The sequence below is a fragment of the Equus caballus genome, chromosome 26 (genome assembly GCF_041296265.1).
Source record: "Equus caballus isolate H_3958 breed thoroughbred chromosome 26, TB-T2T, whole genome shotgun sequence".
NCBI lineage: Eukaryota > Metazoa > Chordata > Mammalia > Perissodactyla > Equidae > Equus > Equus caballus.
In genome coordinates this window covers 15,957,332-15,965,914 of record NC_091709.1, presented here as the reverse complement: position 1 = coordinate 15,965,914, position 8,583 = coordinate 15,957,332, and positions in this window count along the sequence as shown.

Sequence of the window (8,583 nt, the reverse complement as noted above, 5' to 3'; positions counted from 1 at the left end):
ATGAAATCCCAAGTCGTTAAACTTTTTAAAAAATGAAGGCAGCCTGTATTAAAAATATGAGCAATTGAAAGACCTCCTAGGTCATTCTTTCAGTCCACGATATGCATAGTAATGAGCCTGGAAATAAGTTCAATCCCTCAGCAATTGTTTGTTTTCTTCTGAAAGACAAAAGTTTCTGTCAAACACATCAAGGAAAAAGTTCAAGCAGGCTAGTTTCATCTGTTCCACTGGGAATATGCCTAGAAAATTGGCCAAGAGAAAAGACAACACAAGCAATGATGATAAGAAATAACATGCTCTGAAATTTATGAAGTCGTAAGTTATAAGTCAATAGAATATGTAGGGTGTCTGCCAAATAACTATGAGCAATTCACATTTCTGTGTCTGAAGGTTTTCCCCCCACATATGCTGTCAGCTTTATCAAAAAAAAGGAGATGGAAAGACCTTTTCCCTGTTCTGGTTATACGAGCCTTATCAATTTCAGGCAAGATGGCAACTAACTTTCTTGACAATGAGTATAAACGTATCTGCAGGCTCTCCCTGCTATGTTTCCAGTGAATTCTGATGGCGCTTTACATGAGCTTCAAAGCTATTTGATGTTGCCGCACTTTTAACCCATGAACTGAGATTCATTGCCCATCGGAAAACATTTAGTCACAAATCAGTATGGAATAAATGTTATCTAGCACAGCTGGTTTTGTTGTTGGTTTACAAATGCAAGAAATACATATGATGATACAGTGTAACATCTCAATGTGAACGTTGAGGAAAAGCCTTCAACACTCACTTACAAACTAACCAAACTTAGGTGTGATATCACTCTGCATTACCAATATGTTTTTTTTTTTTTTAAGATTTTATTTTTTCCTTTTTCTCCCCAAAGCCCCCCAGTACATAGTTGTATATTCTTCGTTGTGGGTCCTTCTAGTTGTGGCATGTGGGACGCTGCCTCAGCGTGGTTTGATGAGCAGTGCCATGTCCGCGCCCAGGATTCGAACCAACGAAACACTGGGCCGCTTGCAGCGGAGCGCACGAACTCAACCACTCGGCCACGGGGCCAGCCCCAACATTACCAATATGTTTTAAACGCACTTTACCTCTGTGAGGTGCCTGACTTTGTGGGATTAACAGAAGAGAGGAAGGAGGAGGAAAGAGCTCTAATGGTTTTATCGAGAAAAATCGAAGTGCAATTCAAGATTTGATTAATGTGGCTCTCTCCCACTGTCATTAAGTTCCATGAAGGCAGCCACTTTCATTTTACTTCTCCAGTATATTTTCACTACTTAACATGTTCCTGGCATGCATGGTAGATACTCAGCAAGTACTTGTTAAATAAATGAATGAATAAATGAAGTAACTGGCATATTCAAATTCTTGAAGCTTCCTGCATTCAAACGACCCTGCTAGGGCAAGGGCTGCTTTGAAAATGAGTCTCACAAATAATCACAAATCTTTTTGGTGTCCCATATATTGTGACAGTAAATTATTGTTATTATTATTATTATTATTATTGGTAAGGAAGATTTGCTCTGAGCTAACATCTGTTGCCAATCTTCCTCTTTTTGCTTGAGGAAGATTGTCCCTGAGCTAACATTTGTGCCAATTTTCTTCTATTTTGTATGTGGGATGCTGCCATAGCATGCCTTGAGGAGTGGTATGTAGGTCCACACCCCAGATCCGAACCTGCAATCCCAGGGCTATCGAAGTGGATTGTGCGAACTCAACCACTATGCCACCAGGCCAGCCCCCTGTGATGGTAAATTTAATAGAAAAATGCCAGCACTGAAAGAAATTTAAAACTAAGACAGTGTAAGCTGCCAACCAATTCTAGAATACTCTTTCCAGTAACTGTGATTGTGGTAGGCAGATACTAAGATGATCCCAGCCTCGTGACATTGAGGCGCATGTGTAATATCCTTCCTTTGAGTGTGGTGCACCTAGTACTAGCTTCTAATTTGACAAAAGTGATGGAACATCACTGCTGAGATTAGGTTACAAAGAGAATATCTCAATTTCTCTCTCTCTCTCATTCACACACACAGGCACACACACACATTCCTTGGACTGGGAGAAACAAACTACCATGTTGTGACCAGCCCTATGGAGTGGTTAAACTCCTGTCCAGTCTTGAGACAAAAAAGCCCTGACTGAAGCTTGGCTGCAAATGAGAGACTCAGAATAAGAACCACTCAAGCTGCTCCAAGATTTCTGACCCACAGAAACTATGACATAATAAATGTCTGTTGTCGGTCACTCAATTTTGGAGTGATCTGTTATACAGCAATAGATCACTAATACACTGAAATACAGCACCCAGTCTGTGATTTAGCATAAATCTATTTATAGGGAATCAATGGATATAGGAGATCCTCGTTAAGAAATGTCTTCTTAATTTTAAGTTGAAATATACCACCTTATGATTTTCACCTATAGGTTCCTAAATGTTGGTACACCAGTGAACAAGACAGATCACTTTTCTGGAACTTTAGAGATTATATTTTAATTAGGGAGACAAACAGTAAACACATTTTAAAACGAAAAAACTATGGCGTATGACAGAATCATATCATGCATAACAGAATAAACAAAGTAAAAGGCAAAGAGTAATTGGAGAATGTGCCATTGGTTGGTGTGATCAAGAGGGGCATCTCTAAGGATATGACATTTGAAGTGGGCTTAAAGAATATGAATGAGGCAGTCACATGAAGAGCTAAGGAAAGATCCAGCAAGGCAAATGGAACAGTAAGGACAGCATCCCAGAAATAAGAAAAAGCTTCATAGTATTTAAGGAAGAGAAAGAAAGCCAGCTAGGTTGAAGCATAATGAAAAATTGGACAAAAGGTTTGTTAGTGATAAAGTAGAAAAGACTGGCAGGAGCCAGATGCTGTAGGGTCCTATTAGCCAAGGAATGAGCTCATTGGTTTTTTGTTTTTGTTTGTTTTAATACAAGTGGAAGCCATTAAAAGATTTTAATCAGAGGAGAGTATCAAAGGCTTAGTTAAAACTCTCATACTTAGGCCAATTAAGGCTGACCATTAGGGGTACATTTGGCTCTCTCAGGTCTATCAGGTGCCTAGGAGTTAACACCAATTTGGCTTATTACATAAAAATCACTAAATTCTACCAGCTTTAGCTGGTACTGGAACTTCTGTCTCTATTTCCCGAAAAAATAGTCAGCCAAAATATTGCACTTATCTTCAGAAAGAACGGTGATGTCCTCTCTGGAATCTCCTCTTTTCAAGTAGGTTCTTGAAATATCCATGACTAAGCTTAGACCCTGGGCTGAAGAAATACTACTGAAGCAATCAAACGAGGAACATCCAGTGAGCTGTAGGCTCTCTGAGCCTGGCACCAGGAAACGTCAGCCAACAGCAGTAAGGTATAGCAGGTCTTCCACAGTTCAGCGGTGTTCCTTGGCTTCTCATATCATGTCCTCAGCCTTTGACCAAACATAAGACAAATGCAGCAAAGTCAATATATCTGGGTATATTGGTCAACTATTGTCGTGTAACAACAAGACGTAAAATCTCTGTGGCATGAACAATAACAACCGTGCAGTTGGTTGGAGCAGCTCTGCTTTAGGCTGCGGTTCAGCTGGGCTTTGCTTCAGACCATGAATCTACCCCATGTGGCTCCTTCTGGGGCCCAGATTTAAGGGAGAGAATCTGCTTACGGGATCTTGCAAAGATAGGGATCAAGAAGTGGGAATAGGGAGCAAGAAGTGGGTAAGTGAAACACGTGATACTTCCTAATGCCTCAGCTCATAACTGTCGTAAACTGCCCTTTCAGCTCATTATTCAATGGCAAAATTAAAACACATGACAAAACTCATTATCAGAAGGAGTAGGCACTACACTCCCCCTACGGAAAAGGGAGGGAGCAGAGATTACTTTCGAAACATTCATCTAAACTACTGCACTGTAGGGGGCTCATCCTTACGCCTCAGTAGGAAAACATCATCATGCTAAAGATCCCTTGGACAGAGTACAGGTAGCTTTTCAGGCTACAGATGAGTTAAAATCTGAAGGTTTTCTGGGACCCATATGTGTGGTCTTCATTTTGGCCTCCTGTCTTTAAGTTCTGGTTACGCAGTTCTTCTTTTTGTCCAGTTGGCAAATGTAGCCACTCATATAGATCACTGCCGATGCCCAGGAAAGTCTTCATCCATTTAGCATTGATGGCATGGCTCAACACATGAACTGTTGGTCTAGGTAATGAGTGTCTCCAACAATTCTAAGCCTTAAAAAAAATAAGCGTACATTCTACTAATTAGCTTCTCTTTACCATTGTAGCAGGAAGTGATGCTGCCCACTTCCTAGCAGAGCAGAGAGACCCTCCACGTGTGTAGTGAGCAGACTGTAAAAGTATCTTGGGATCATATAAGGACTTGCTTCTCTAATCTTGAGTTAATTTACTGCCATATCACTCTGCAGAATTTTCATTGAAGTTTTAGCATTGTTGCTGTTGAATTTGTTTTCTGTTAGGAGTGAGAGGGTTGTAACTGGGTGTGTACCACTTTTTAAATAATAGACATCTAAAACGTATATGTAATTTCTGGTATTCGTTAGACATGCCACATCATATACATTTATGACGTCAATTTTTCCTAAAACTTTCCTCTATTTTTAAGAGAGAGATTATTTGGGGAATTTTCTAATCAAATCAGAAATTTATCCCCTGACTTCAAACTTTAGGTTAGCACTGAAGTCTCTATTATTAAATGATTACCCAGTAATGAAAACCATCTTGAGGGGCCGGCCCGGTGGCTCAGTGGTTAAGTTCTCATGTTCCTCTTCAGCAGCCTGGTGTTTGCTGGTTCGGATCCCAGTTGTGGACATGGCACCGCTTGGCAAGCCATGCTGTGGTAGGTGTCCCACATATAAAGCAGAGGAACATGGGCACGGATGTCAGCTCCGGGCCACTCTTCCTGAGCAAAAAGAGGAGGATAGGCAGCAGATGTTAGCTCAGGACAAATCTTCCTCAAAAAAAAGAAAAAACACAACAACAAAACCATCTTGAAATTCTTAAATAAAAATTCATTACTATGTGTAGATGAACTTCTCGTTTGTAGAAAATTAAATTCCAGTATGTCCCTATTATAATGCAGGCATTATATAAGGTTGTGATAAGCCATGATCATATATTATTAAGTAGTTATATATAAAGCATATAAACAAGAAGAAAAGACTTTCAAACTTCCATGTTACCATTATTTGGCTCAAATTGTTTATTGCATGAATAAATAGATCACAGTGAACTCCATTTATTTGTTTCTGAGTATTTTTTTGAGTGAAAAATTTAAAAATATTTTATACATGGAGAATAAAATCTACATATGTTTCATATAAATGCTCATGGTGACACTTGAGAATGCATATCATGGTTTTATTTCTCTACTAGTTTCTTAACATAATTTACCTTCAGCATACATACATCAAGTCAACTTTTCAAATATTTGACCCTTTCCATGTAGGTTAACTAGTGTTTTGAAATTGCAAAAGTGAATTATAAGGGAAATTGACATGCATCCATGCTATTAAATAAAACTTTAATAATTTTATCTGGCCTGTACCCTGTGTGTAGTTATTATAAAAGTTATTCTGAGAACAAAATTCCAATTTTTATTTGATAGCTGCTTCAATTGGCTTGCGTTTGTCATTTTATGTATTTTATGAGAAGAAGCAATTTTAGTTTGCTAGTCTTGAGGTGTTAAGTAACTTCTATTTTTTAGGTTTAAGAAGTCTTTTAAAGTTTGTCTTTATACTTTGGAAATTCTTATGTTGAAGATTAAAAGTTTGTAAGTCCTGAGCTGAATCTTAGAGAATAAGTTAAAACGGCATGTTTTCACACATGAGGAAAAGATGGTAGAGATAAGCTAAAGGACTTGCTTATGGCCCCATATTTAGTTCCCAGTGAGGTGGGACAAATGGAAAACATTCTTTTTGTCATCCTGTGATGTTTATAATTCTCCGTGGATTCTTTGCCATTCTATATCTCCCACAACTCTGGCACCATCTTCAGTTGTCACCATCATCTTCATTCTCAAAAGCGTCCTCAGCTGAGCATGACTAGAAACTGATTATATTTTTATCAGTGGAAAAGACGATGTGTGAGAACCCATTCAGCGAATTATTAGAAGATCTTATGTATATAAAAATACGTAGCTGGGTCTTGTAGTTCTGGATTCCCCATTCCTTGAGACTGCATCAACTATCTTGTTTGACATCCACAACACTATAATATCCTGGAATTTCTTCTACTTTTCTGACTGTTCCCTGAGTATTATTTACTGGATCATCTTTTTCCTTCTTTACACTCAGTCAATAGGAGAACTCCAAAAAAATAAATTCTCAATTTTCTCCTCTTCTTTTTCGTGCCTGGGAAATAGAATCTAACACTCTAGCTTCAACTCTCCTCTATCTGTGAGTCATTTCCATTTCCTTACGTCTAGCCCTCCATTTTCCCATGCTACTTTTGCACTTCCCATTGAAATGTCCATCATAACTATTCTGAAAAGCTATTCTAGATCTCTCACGCATTATGTTTACTCTCTCTTTCTGTCTTACACACACACACACACACAGAAACATACACACACATATACACACCACTACCATCACCAAATTTATGTCTGTTAATAAATGGTCCAACTATCCTCTTTGTCATTAGGGTTGAAATCTCCAGATCACCTTGACTGTATTTCTTTATTGACCATCACATCTACCAATTGCTAATTCCTGATAATTCACATAATATCTTTCCATTTCCTATCTATGATTGCTACCTTAATCTAGAAATTCAGTAATTTGTCTTTCAGTTTATTGCAATATATTTAAAAATATATACCTTTCCTTAGACTCTTTTACCTCCAGAATGTTTTATGTACTAGTCTTTTTGGAAAACATATTACATTCTTGCTTAACATCCTCCCCAGTCAAAAGCAATCACTAATCTACTCTCTGTCTCTACAGATTTGCATGTTCTAGACATTTCATGTGAATGTAATTCTACACTATGAGGTCCGTTGTGAGTGGCTTCATTGACTTGTTTAATGGTTTGCAGGTTCATGCATGTTGTAGCATACGGCAGTACTTCATATCATTTTATTACCAAATAATATTCCTTTGTATGGATATAGCACACTTTACTTATCCATTGATTACTTGATGGGCACCAACCTCCATTTTGCTTAGGAGTTCAGAAAGAAAGTGATAATGAGGAAAATTATTTGTAAATGTTTGAATGTCGGTATTTTCAATTTGTTTATTTACTCTCAGATCTTACGTACGTGCCTTAACAGCCTTTGACACCAGCACAGGAAGAACAAAACAAACGCACCAGTTTCACCTTTAGTTGCTGGTAGTTACTGAAATAATTTTACATGGTTGAAGAGAGATGGAAGCTGAATAAGTTTCTGAAAAGCGGAGAAACAGTACAGAGATTCAGTATAAGATGGCATTAATTATCCATTGCTCCAGTTTTAAAAATAAGACTGTTGTTAATAGCCAAACACCCTTTTTTAAAGTTCCTTTAGCGTGACAAGAATAACGAGCAATCTCTGTAATACAGGATTACATTGGTTCTTAGTAGCAGGCTGAGTCACATCAAATTGCTGTTTCTGTAGATTAAAAAATATTGTCTAGTATGGTTAAACCTAATAAAAATGACTGAAACCCATTGGTGGGAAGAAATATTTTTCTTCATTTACTTTACTGAATATGATGGACTGATATTAAAACAAAAGAAATATATGAGGACTGTTGTTACAATAAACAAATGCCACAACAAATCACACTAGCTATTTTTAAGGTGTCTTTTTCTCCATACTTCTTTCTGGGTAAATTTACATCCCAAACTCCTTTTTATATGGAAATGCAACCTTCATAGCAAACTAAATTCTCCTCAACTCTCTATAAGCCCAGGCTGCATAAACCAAATTTGGTTTATTTATAGGCTGGCTAGTAATTTATGACTTGGCTCAAAAACGTAACCTTGGTAAAAAAATTCACTAATACGAATTTGAATTAAGAGGAAAAAGGCAAAGAGGAAAGAACAGGAAGGAAGGAAGTAGCCCCAACCTAGGTCTACTGCTATCTGTCTACTACAGACGCCTAATTAAACTATCTTTTGGATTCCCATAAAAAGTTTATGTATCCAAAATAAATCTAAATTTCCTTGATTTGGCTTATCCTTACATACCTCTCAAAGCAGCTTCATTACAACCAGATGGCTTACAAAACAGAAGAGAAATCTCAACAACTTTAATACTTTGTCAAACATAAAGTATGAAGGAAAACCACCTCTCCTTTCAGGTATGTGTGTCTTCACTGCCAGAATTCACTTACTCTTATTTACATGGTTTATAAAAAACACTAACACAGTTTTCTTTAGAAAGAAGGCTTACTCAGAAAAGTTATAATTTCAGCAATTTTTTTTTGCCTGTCTGTGTACAGCGATTTTTAAAGTGGCAATATTATATTAATACAGGTGGCATCCTTGAAGGAAATGCTGTAAAATGTGAAAATTAATAAAACTATAAGCATTTTATATTACCAAATGAATATGTAATGGTGTCATCCATTA